Source organism: Petaurus breviceps, unplaced genomic scaffold (genome assembly GCF_028583685.1).
Source record: "Petaurus breviceps papuanus isolate PSGF00001 unplaced genomic scaffold, PetGlider_PUasm1.0 176, whole genome shotgun sequence".
Lineage (NCBI taxonomy): Eukaryota > Metazoa > Chordata > Mammalia > Diprotodontia > Petauridae > Petaurus > Petaurus breviceps.
The window spans coordinates 22,713,305-22,721,266 of record NW_027185771.1 but is presented as its reverse complement, the minus strand read 5'-3'; the positions used below and the strand labels follow the sequence as shown (position 1 = coordinate 22,721,266).

Here is a 7,962-nt window from a genome sequence, read left to right as displayed (position 1 = left end):
GCCAGCTAGAGGGACTTCAGATCACCTTCAGCTATGGCAGTTTCCAGAATTATCAACCCATAGATGATAAGGACAAAGTGAGAGGTCAGTGCAGTGTGGACTTTGGGAACAGGGATTTTGGGAGAGCAGTCTGGCCTTTGCCCCCTGAAGGTAGAAGCAGCTGAAGGTGCCATGGCTGTGCAGCCACCACTAGTTCAGAGCTCCTGGCCTGCAGATTATAGAGGGACCAAGCAACCATTCTGAGGGGTAATAGCTCTTGCTTTAGCCTGCTTGGATCTGGATTGGGGTCTATGGTGGAGGACCTGAGATGTGTGACCAGTGTGACAGAGTGTGTGGAGACTTCAGAGAGGGCACCCAAATAACACCTTTGGCAGCTGAGAAAACCCCAGTAAATTGGGAAAAAGCTCCCCTCTGTGGTAGCAGAGTTCTACCATGACAAAAAACTGAAAAGTCAAGTAATTGAGTGGCAACATGAGGAAATGAGGGAAGTAAGGCAAGCAGAGCGGTTCAACTTTACACTCCTATTTTGGGGACAAAAAGGATCAAAGAATGGAACAGGTGGAAGACAAAGAAGTCAGAACTCCTGCACAAAAAGCTTCCAAGAAAAATATGATCTGGTTACAGGCCATAGAGGAGCTAAAGAAGAATTTTGAAAACAAAATAAGATAAATGGAGGAAAAATTGGGAAAATAAATGAGAATGATGCAAGAAAATTATGAAATGAGAGTCAACAAGTTGACTGAAGAAAATAAAACCTTAAGAAATCTTGACTAACTCAAATGGCAAAAGAGGCTCAAAAAGCCAACGAGGAGAAAAATGCCTTAAAAAACTGAATTTGCCTGATGTAAAAAGAACATCAAAAGCTCACTGAAGAGAATAATTCCTTCAGAATTAGACTGGAGCAAATGGAAGCTAGTGACGTTATGAGAAATCAAGATACTATTAAACATATCCAAACAAATGAAGCAATAGAAGGCAATATGAAATATCTCATTGGAAAAGCAACTGACCTGGAAAATAGATCCAGGAGAGATAATTTAATTATTGTGCTGCCTGAAAGCCATGATCAAAAAAAGCACCTAGAAATCATCCTTCAAGAAATTCTCAAGGGAAATTGCCCTGATGATTTAGAACCAGAGGGCAAAATGCAGGTTGAAAGAATCCACCAATCACCTCCTGAAAAAGATCCCAAAAAGAAAACTCCAGGAATATTATAGCCAGGTTACAGAATTCCCAGATCAAGGAGAGAATATTCCAAGCATCCAGGAAAAAGCAATTTGAATATGTGGAAACACAATCATTATAACACACGATCTGGCAGCTTCTGCACTGAGGGATCAAAGGGCTTGGAATATGTTTTTTCAAAAGTAAAAGGAGCTGGGATTAAAACCAAGAATCACCTACCCAGTAAAACTGAGTATCATTTTTCAGGGAAAAAAAATGGTAATTAAATGGAATAGAAGACTTTCAAGCATTCATGATGAAAAAAACAGAGTTGAATAGAAAATTTGACATTGAGATACAAGAAGAGAGAGAAGCATGAGAAGGTAAACAGGGAAAAGAAGTCATAAGGAACTTATCAAAGTAGAACTCTTTACATTCTTTTTTTTTCCTTTTGCCTCGAAAATTGATATTTATTCAAAGTCAAAAAAAAAAGGAAAAAATGACAAAGGTGTCCATCCCTTGTTACCCCCTCCAATCCAGCTCTCCCTCCCCCCATCCCAGAGAGCAGGGCCCTGGGTAAAATCAGGTGGGGAAAGCCCCTCAGATGAGGTCAGCCACATTGAGAGGCATCTCCTCAATGAAGGTGTTATAGAAGGCCTCAATGTCTCGAAGAATACTCTTGTCTTCCTCTGTCACCATGTTGATGGCCACACCCTTATGGCCAAAGCGCCCACCACGGCCAATTCTATGAATATAATTCTCCTGGTTGGTGGGGAGGTCATAATTAATAATTAAAGACACTTGCTGAACATCAATGCCTCTAGCCAATAGGTCAGTGGTAATAAGCACCCGACTGGAACCTGAGGGAAACTCCCTCATGATTATATCATGTTCTTTTTGGTCCATGTCTCCATACATTGCAGAGACAGTAAAGTAATGGGCATGCATTTTCTCAGTGAGCCAATCCACCTTTCGGCGGGTATTGATGAAGATAACAGCTTGGGTAATAGCGTTTCATACAGATCACACAAGGTATCTAGCTTCCACTCCTCTCGTTCCACATTTATGTAAAACTGACGAATGCCTTCCAATGTCAACTCCTCCTTCTTGACTAGAATCCTGATAGAATCCCTCATAAACTTATTGGTCACTTCCAGCACATCTGAGGGCATGGTGGCTGATAGGAGTACCACCTAAGTATTGCCACTGAGTTTCTGGAATATGTCATAGATCTGGTCCTTAAAACCTCAACTCAACATTTCATCTGCTTCATCCAGAAAAAAAACATCTTGATGTATTTAGGAGATAAGTATCACCAGTTAAGTATGTCAAAGACTCAGCCTGGAGTGCCAACAATGATGTGGGGGGCTTTCATCTGCAATTTCTGAACCTCAGCCCTCACTTTTGTTCCTCCAATGCAGGCATGGCATGAGGCACCCATATAGTCTCCCAGTGCTATCACTACCTTTTGGATCTGTTGAGCTAGCTCTCTAGTGGGTGCCAAAACCAAGGCCTGTATTGCCTTTAAGTCCAGTTCAATCTGTTGCAAAATGGAAATGGCAAAGGTAGCAGTCTTCCTGGTCCCAGACTGGGCTAGAGCAATCACATCATAACCCTTGATACAAGGAAGAATTGCACATTGCTGAATAGCAGATGGCTTCTCAAAACCATAGGCATATAGACCACAAAGAAGAGATTCTGAGAGGTTCATATCATCAAAGCTATCCACAATCTCATTCCAATTACTCTCGATGACTCCGTCAGGGTCCATTCCATCAGGGCCATTGTCTCTGGATCGGGAATCTTGACTCACAGACATGATACTGGGAACTCTCTTTACATTCTTACATGGAAAAATGCTAATTGTAACTTATGAAACTATTCTCAGTATGAGAATAGTTGAAGGGAATAGAAACGTGTATACACACATATGTGTGTATGTATACCTATATGTCTATGTAGGAGGGTATATGGGAATATGAATACATATGTGAGAGTATGTATATATATGTACAGGTATACATAGAGGGCACAGGACCAACTGAATAGGAAGAGATGATACTTAAAAGGTAAAATTATGAGGTGAGACAGGAATGTTATGAGAGGAGATAGTGAGAGACAAAATGTGGTAAATTATCTCATATAGAAGAGGCAAGGGGAAACTGTTACAATGGAGGGGAAGAACAGGAAGGCAAAAGGGTCAACCTTATTCTCACTGAATTTGGCTTAGGGAGGGAACGACATACACATTAAATAGGGCATCTCACCCTATAGGAAAGTAGGGGGGAAGCAGATGAGATGGGGGATGATGGAAGGGAAGGCAGGCTGGGGGGGAGGGAAGTTGGAAGCACACACTTTTTAAAACAGACAGGATCAAAGTAGAGAATAGAATAAGTGGGGGGTGGGATAGAATGGAGGGAAATATAGTCAGTCTTTCATAATATATCCACTATGAAAATGTTTTGCATAGATACTCATGTACAACCCATATGGAATTGATTTTCTTCTCGGTAAGAGTGGGTGATGAGGGAGGAAGGGAAACAAGCTGGAATTCAAAGTTTTAAAATCAAATGCTTTAATATATAAATATATTTATTATTATTATTTTACATGTAACTGGGAAATAAGATATACAGGTACTGGGGCATAGAGATCCACTGTGCCCTACTGGAAAGTCAGAGAGGGGATGGGGGAAGATATGGGAGAGAGCAGATTGGGAGAGTGGATACTCATTGGGATTGCTGTTTTGGGGTGGTGGGTAGGGGAAAAATGGGGAGAAAATTTGTAACAAAACTTCTTGCAGAATTGAAAGACGTAAACTAAAAATAAACATAAATTTAATTCAAAAAAATGTATTTAGTATTTTCTTTTTCCCCAGTTACATGTAAAACATTTCTTACATTTGTTTTAAAAACTTTAAGTTCTAAATTCTCTCCCTTCCTCCATCACCCCAACTGATTGAGAAGTCAAGGACTTTGACATAGCTTATACATGTGCAGTCATGCAAAACATTTCTATTGTAGTAATGTGAAAGAAAACATACCAAAACAAAAAACTCAGGAAAAATACATAAAGTTAAAAAAAATAAGGATGGTATAATCTATACTCAGATGCCATCATTTCTTTCTCTGGGCTTTGACCATTTTCTTGAACCATTGCATTGCATTGCTGAAAATAACACTTTGAAGGGTTGCCATATTTTGAAGGTATAGACCCCATTCCAAAGGAAATCTTTGGGTTCTCCTTATACCCATCCCTTTTTGCTTCTGCCTCCTGCTCTCTAAAATGTTTTACATTAAGCCAAATGATAATATTAATGGTTAACATTTTAAAAACTCTCACTATGTGACGACACTGGGGTAACAGCTTTATAATTATTATCTCATTTGAACCTCACAACAGCCCTGGGAAATAGGTGCTATTATTATCTCCATTTTACAGTAAAGGAAATTGAGACAAACAGTGATCCAGTGGCACACAGTTACTAACATAAGGACAAATTCGAATTCCTGTTTTCCTGATTCCAAGCCCAATGCTATGCTTACCACATCACCTAGCTGCCCCTATGGCTTTCCCATTAACAGCACAAATAAAATGCTTCACTACTTTAATAGCTTATGACATATTTTTAAATATGGGGTTCAAGATATGAGCACATGTAACTCCAATTCTGATCTTTTTCAAAGAAACCATTAGCAGATTTTGGGAGTAACTCAATCCTCTCCAATCCCCCACATAACTCCCCTATCTCAGTTTTGCTCTTCATTCTTCTGCTATCTAGGACATCTTCCTCAAAGGTTAGTGAAATCTAGTTTATAGGTCAGAACAAGGGTCAGTTCCCACAATGGGCTTATCTAACTGGTTCATCCCAAATCTCTCTACTGTGATTTGAGAACATGTCAAATAGATCTACTCCAACCCTTCCTCAAGAGATACAGTCTGACCCCCAGAGATTCATTATCCTGAAAAAATCTCGAAATGGGTTAGTATAATAACATGATAAATACCCTTGATAAATTGTTGTTGAGTTGTTTCAATTGTTTTTGTCTCTTTGTGATGCCATTTGGGGTTTTCTTGGCAAAGGTCCTGGAGTGGTTTGCCATTTCCTTCTCCAGTGCATTATACAGATGAGGAACTCAGACAGACATGGTTAAGTGACTTGCCAAGAGTCTCTGAGGCCAGATTTGAAATCAAGAAGATGAGATTCCTGGTTCTGCCCATTGCTCTATCAACTATGCCAATTATCTGCCCCACCCCGATAAATATATAGAATAAATACCATACAATGATTTGAACTCAGTTTTCTATCAGATGACAAGTATTACATACATATGCACACACCACCTATTTAATTACTCTATGACTGAATTTCCATGTGTGTGTGTGCATGCACATGCATGTTTGTGTGTGTGAAAGGTAGGTGGGGAGAGAGAGGAGAAAAATAAATTGACCCCTTTGGTAGTCTGATCAAAACAATGGAGACTTTAACAATATCATAATTAAAACATTTTCCATATATCCACACATCCCTCATGGGTATACAGACCCAAGTTTCATAATCCCTGCTCTGTACATAAGGAAGTATGAGAATTATGATTTCATAGTCATAGGAAATCTCTATCAGTGTTATTCCAACATTCTTTGAAAGGTCTAGTCTTAGAGAATTGCTTGGGTCACTGTGGGGTTAAGTGACTCAGACACAAGTGCTTCACAGTCAGCGTATCAGAGGTAGAGTTTGAATGGGGAACTTGCTGACTCTCCAAAGTGTGGTTAGTCATACCACCTGTGAGATATTACACACACACACACACACACACACACGTTAGGAAATACTATTTTGTGTAGTTGGAAGAACTGTCCTTTTCGTTAAACCGACTCCCCATGAATAGGTACCATTTCAAGGTAAAACAATTCCTGGGTCTTGTAGGATGGAAGGCAAGCCTCATTATATGCATGCAATCAAGTGATCCAATCAAGACCCAAATGAGTCCCTCTATGTATGTATGTGCATCCCACTGGAGCCAGTGGGATCTGTGAATGAGCCTGCAGCGTCTAGCACAGGAGAGAGGAACATATTTATTCTGTGGTAAACAATAACAGAGGGAGAAAAAAACACAACTCAGGAGGTAGAATGTAATAATTGACTAACTGAATTGACTTACCCATTGAACTGTGCCAAAGTACCAATTTTCACTTCATGGGTTCTTGTGTGGGGAACCTGGGACATTCTATTTGTGGCATTTGGAGAGGTTTTACCTCTGCTTACATAGGAATAAGAGTAATCAGGAGACAAACATAGCAGCGTTTAAAATCATGGTAAAAAAAAAAGTGCAACATCTTGCCTAGTTGGGAGGATGTTTATTTCTCTCTATCCAACTCCTTTTTTTATGTCAATGTCCTCCATTTTCCTAACCACACCCTTAAAAACCCTGTATGATCATCTTTCTTTGAGAAACTTGCATCTACCAGACTTGACATTTGTTTTCCTTTCAAAGGAAACAGAAAACACCCCCCCCTTATCAGAGTAATGAACATTTGTATCTATAATGGGTACATTAGTGAGACTTGTGTTTCCTAATCCTGGACTAACCCTGAGTTTAGAGGAAAAAAAAACATTTGTCAGAAAGTCACTCATGGAAATAGAATGACCTGTCTTTTGTGTTTCCATTGGATTTACAACATAGCATATAAATCATATAGATAATTAGATAAATTATATATTAAATGTTAAGTGTATTATAGTATATCATGTAAATATATTAAACTATCTTCCAGGAACAATGCTAAGCATTGAAGTTTCAAATACCAATAATCAAGAAAGGCTTTGCCTTCGGAAAGATTACTTACAAAGGGAGCAAGACATTGCATAAAATGAAATGGCAAGTGGAAGGATAAATACTCCTATGAGAACCCAAGGTGGTCCCAGGGATAGATTCCATGTTTTATTAGGGTACAGGTGGAAGTGAAGACCTGAGAGGAGATAAGAAGGCACAGAGATGATCAGGAAGTCAAATAAATGCCTGAATCTGGGTGAAAATAAAGTTCAAAAGTTGTTTATAAGAATCTAAATTTGTTCCATGGGTAGAATCCATCAATCCAAATTTTATAGACCCATGATCTTGAAACCTGACAGTTCCATCTCACTGCAATTTACTATAACTCCCCCACCATCTCATTCCTTAGGAGGCTTTTTAAAAAATCTCCACTACCATATCTAGTCCCTCAGAGTTCTCTCAAACTATCTCTCTCTCTCTTACCCCTATCTTTATTTTCCTTCACTCTCTTGGCCCACCTTTTTAAGCACATCAACAAAGCTGGTATTGTGAAGAACAAATGATCATAATATATATTTGAGCTAGAAGAGACTTTCTTCTACTGTGGAGTTATCTTTGACCTTTCAACAATAATTGTCTTCCAATCTTTTTACATGCATCCCACCCTCCTCTCACTACCCTCCCCACTCCCACAATCATCTATTCAATGTTCCTTCTTCTAAGCTAAAAGAAGTTATGAGATCAATTGATTCAATAGTTGGGTCCAATATAAATTAATGTTATCTAAACTCAAGTGATCACCATTATTCCGTAATAATTCTTTCACCATTCATTTCAAATCCACAATATTTTGCTCCTCAGGACAGATGTTTCATAGAGCCTCCCCTCCAAGTCCGAACTCCATAAAAACACAATGCATACACACATGTATGAATATACATGTGCATAATGCAGACATACACATCTATACACATGTGCATACATATATAGATGTGTATACATACACACAAAGACACACTATAAT

General features: G+C 39.0%; 1 pseudogene; it reads right to left on the bottom strand.

Annotated features, from left to right (window-relative positions):
• Positions 1 to 1,689: 1,689 nt before the first annotated feature.
• On the bottom strand, positions 1,690 to 3,004 carry LOC138159468 (eukaryotic initiation factor 4A-I pseudogene; annotated as a pseudogene).
• Between the last annotated feature and the right edge of the window lie 4,958 nt (positions 3,005 to 7,962).